The 4627-nt window shown below is 39.1% G+C and overlaps 1 long non-coding RNA gene across 2 annotated transcripts; it reads right to left on the bottom strand.

Annotated features, from left to right (window-relative positions):
• Positions 1-418: 418 nt before the first annotated feature.
• Positions 419-3983, bottom strand: LOC137142681 (uncharacterized). Of its 2 annotated transcripts, none has more exons than XR_010916992.1 (3): positions 3856-3983; positions 3222-3308; positions 419-679 (listed from the first exon to the last, which is right to left on the bottom strand). It is a non-coding gene; the product is annotated as an uncharacterized lncRNA (long non-coding RNA). The 2 variants fall into 2 exon arrangements; XR_010916991.1 differs by having other exon boundaries at positions 420-679; positions 3218-3308.
• Positions 3984-4627: the final 644 nt, after the last annotated feature.

Here is a 4627-nt window from a genome sequence, read left to right as displayed (position 1 = left end):
TTGGCTGAAGATAGTTTAAACTTTCAAACAAATATCTGTAAAAACATTTTGTAGAATTTGTTCTGTTGTAATATTTTTCCATTAACAATTTCATCTGCAAAAACTAGTTTAAATTTAAGTTCTCTTAAAAGTGCAGTTGGGTTTATGAGGGTGTAAAATTGTACAGAAGGTAGCTAAATCCTTTGTGGGACTCCATTGGTCAATTTCAGCAATGTCTGAAACCAAGATTCAGGAAAGCACCCTTGTTCAGGAAAGCACTTTAGTATATTATAAATCCTATGGACTTCAAATTAAAGTTAAACATGTGCTGACATGCTTTCCTGAATTGGGACCTCATTCCAGATGTATACAACACATGATTATTAATATAACAGGCCAAAATCCCACAGCCTTTATTTTACATAGTCCTCTGTAAAAGCCACTGAAGTCACTATGAGATTTGCTTGAGTAAGCACTGGATAAGCACAGGACGACTGGTCTAATGATATTTTTAATGTCTATTTGAATTAAAAATAAAATGTCAATTGTCAGCCTTTTGGAGAGGTGTTTAATAAGAAATCTGTTAAAAGTGCAGAGGGTCCCAGACTGATCTGCAGGCCAGCAGTGGGTGCAGAACACTTGCTAGCGATTCTCAGGAACTAGATCATCCCATAATGCTGGGTTTCTTCTTAACATCCACCTGCCATAATATTAAAAGACAACTGAAAATACTATTCCTGACATACTTTCCTACTATAAAACTTTTCCATATAAGCAATGCCTGTAGTTACCACAGAATGTCATGCAATTGCAAACAGGAGGGGAGGCGGGTCCATGAGACACTCTCTTTATTAAGATGAGGCTCATACACTATGGAAAAGAGTTTGAGAACCCCACGTTAAATGGCTATCAGAGGACTGGGAATCAGAATTCCCGGGTTCTCTTTCAGGCTCTTCTACGGATTCATTTTGTGAGCTTAGGCAATTCCCTTAGTCTTTCCATGCTTCAAGTGAACAAAATAGTTCTCTACCTCATAACAGTGCAATAGAGAAATAAATTCATTTAAGCCTTAAAGTACTCAAGATAGTTAGTTAAGTCCAAAGCAGACTGCAAAGAGTTACAAAGGGATCTCACAAAACGTGGTGACTGGGCAACAAAATGGCAGATGAAATTCAATTCAGTGTTGATAAATGTAAAGAAATTCACATTGAAAAACATAATCCCATCCATACATAGAAAATGATGGGGTCTGTGTTAGATGAGGTCTAAGTACCACTCAAGAAAGATCTTGGAGTCATTGTGGAGAAAACTGAAAACATCCACTCAATGCAGTGGCAGTCAAAAAAGCTAACAGAATGTTGGGAATCATTAGGAAAGGGATAGATGATGAGAGAAAATATCGTATTGCCTCTTTAAAAATCCATGGTACACCCACATCTTGAATACTACATGTAGATCTGGTTGCCCCAGCTCAAAAAAGATATATTGGAATTGGAAAAAAGGTACAGAAAAGGGCATCAAAAATGACTAGGAGTATGGAAATGCTTTCATATGAGGAGAGATTAATAAGACCGGGACTTTTCAGCCTGGAAAAAAGACGACTAAGGGGGGATATGATAGAAGTCTATAAAATCCTCATATGTAACAAAGTGACTGGTGTGGAGAAAGTGAATAAAGAAGTGTTATTTATTCCTTCTCATAACACAAGAACTAGGGGTCACCAAATGAAATTAATAGGCAGCAGGTTTAAAATAAACAAAAGGAAGTATTTCTTCACACAGTCAACCCATGGAACTCCTTGCCAGAGGATGTTTTGAAGGCCAAGACTACAACAGGGTTCAAAAAAGAACTAGATAAGTTCATGAAAGATAGGTCCATCAATGGCTATTATGCCAGAATAGGCAGGGATTGCTGTTTGCCAGAGGCTAGGAATGGCCAATGGGATGGATCACTTGATGATTACCTGTTCTATTCATTCCCTCTGAAGCACCTGGCATTGGCCACTGTTGGAAGACAGGATACTGGGTGAGATGGACCATTGGTCTTACACAGTATGGCCATTCTTATGTACTCTGAGATCCTTAGATAACAGGCACTATATAAATGCAAGGTATACTGTACTTACACCTAGGTATGTGTATTCAAATTAAAGCACTGCATGAGACAAACTAAAAAAGTAGATTAATTTACAGTAAATGCCATGCGTGTACTTACAAGAGAAATAATTCTAAAATATAAAGAAAAAGATGCTGTAGCAAGTTATAAATAACTCAAGGATACAAACTAGCTGCTTCTGCAGTGTGGTTATTGACATTATAGCACACTAGCTTACTCACTGAAATAAAACATTGAGGAAAACACTATTGCATAAGAGTAGCTTTTTGAATAAGAGGCTAGAATAAACAACCTGCTCAAATATGCAACCAATTACCTTAATCGGATAAAGTTCACTGAACCAGAAACTCCAGACAATATGTATATTGCACCCAGTAATAGCATTAATAAGTCCTAGTCATGAAATGTTAATTGCATTCCATTAAGAGTCACTAACGCTGCCTATGAAATTTTAAATATTGTTTGCTTAGTTTTCCCCCTTCTAATTGGTGACAAAAATGCTTCCACCTTGCATTGCTATGTGAAGCCAGAGATAATTCAGGGGCCTGAGGATGTGAACTTCTTTGATGTTTTTCTGTGCTTTTAGAAAATCTTTAAGCAATAAATTACAATTATGTAAATATTACCCTTCCCATGGGGATAAATGCCTCTGAGATATCAGATGATTAGAGCATACAAAATTATTAGATTTACCCATGACCCGAATGCATTTCTATTTTTCTTATGGAATGACTCAATCATGCTCCCATTAAAGAATTTAGACACTGACTTTAATGGGAGGAGGATTCATTTCATCCTTTTAAATACTACCTGGAAAAAAAGACACTAGTTAATGTCCCATGTAACAAGTTATATCTACAGTATAAAACAGTCTTTCCATAGTTAGAACTATGATTTACTCTTAAAACTTCCCACTTACATATAGCATTTTATGTGAGGATCTCAAAACATTTAAAACAAGCAAGGAAAACATCTTCAGAACACTCCTTTAAGGCAGCTATGTATTATTATACCCATGCAACATCTGGGCAACCAGACAATGCGTGTCCATAATAAAGTGTTGTGGATAATGTATGGGATCATTTGGTGATAGAAATTATTTATGTGAAATGCACTCACTCACCCACCTCACTCTTGACATTTACTCTTGGTGAATGATGGCTCCACCGGACGCTGGTGAGCCTTGTGGTTACAGGACTGAGTGAGAGAAGAAGCTGCAGAGAGAGAAGAATGTGAAGCAAAGCATGTTACAAAAAGTAACAGTGATTATGCAGTAGCTCAGTGCTTCGTTTTTGGAATATGTGACTTGGTTACGATCTCTAGGGAAAAGGGTGTGGGGGGCATGTCATTCACCGGCCACATGCACTGCCCTTATGCATGGGACCAGCTATGGCAGCTTCATCGGCTCTAGCATCCCCTTTCAACAGCCACTCAGACCCTGAAGAGATTTGCCCCTTCTCATGACCCACTTATAGTTCCCCTCCCTGCCAAGAGACTAAAGAGTCCAAAAACATCTGAAGTCCACTGACCTTACACCAGATCTCAAGCCCCACCTCCCTAGGCTTAGCAGTCCTTGCCTGCTTTCATCTGGTAGGCTTTGAAAGCTCTTTTCTAGGTGGGCCAGTAGGAGCATCCAGGCCCATCCTCTATGCTGGGTTCCAGCCTAGGCCCACTATTTTCCCAGCTACCACAATAGATCCTAAGCAGCTAAAGTCTGCTTTGTCAGACATGCTGCTGCTGCTTCCCTGTGCTACTTCCTACCTCATCTGCTTCCAGGCTCCTTTAACAGAGCAACTCATTCCAGTGCTTTATCCCTGGAGGTTCCAATGCCTTTGACCCACTTTCCTCCAGTTTGTAGCTGATACAAAATCCCCTCTCAGAGCAGCCTGCCTGCCTGCTCTGCAGACTCTTAATCCAGCTGTACATGGTCTGCCCAATTAGCTGTAGCTGAGGAGGTATCTACTCTGTCTGTATCTTAACCCCTTAGTGACTGAGGCAGGATAAACACCCCACCCCAAACCCGAATTTGATGCAGAAGGCACTGCAAGCTCATGAAGGAGAGCCATATAGTCTAGGTAATAGGAGAAGGAAATTGTTTTAGCAGCTGTATTCTGGACAGGGATGAGATAATCAGACAATCAGGAGGACAGAGAGTTGTATGGTATGGTAGTCAAGGCACAAAAAACTCCAGTCAATAGACAAGGGTTGCAAAGGAAGAGAGAACACTGAAGCTGATATGATAGTGGCACAATGTGCTCATGCATAAGGAGACAGAAAAGAGATAATGAAAGGATAAAATAATCATCATATTAAGATTAAGGCTTTGACATAAACTTCAGGCTAAGGATGGCATTCTCTTGGAATTAATATACATCCATGTTCCAATCTTTCTTAAGCATCTGAAGCACATATCTATGAATCAGAATAAGAAGTTGTTTGATATGTGTAAGGGTTCTCCATATATAGTATCATGAAAAATGGGTGTTATCACCATATAATCATACATTGCACAATATGATCCTGATCTTATTCC

The sequence above is a fragment of the Emydura macquarii genome, unplaced genomic scaffold, assembly GCF_026122565.2.
Source record: "Emydura macquarii macquarii isolate MOO-44397 ecotype Brisbane River unplaced genomic scaffold, CSIRO-AGI_Emac_v2 contig_3240, whole genome shotgun sequence".
NCBI lineage: Eukaryota > Metazoa > Chordata > Testudines > Chelidae > Emydura > Emydura macquarii.
This window is presented reverse-complemented; position numbering and strand designations above follow the sequence as displayed.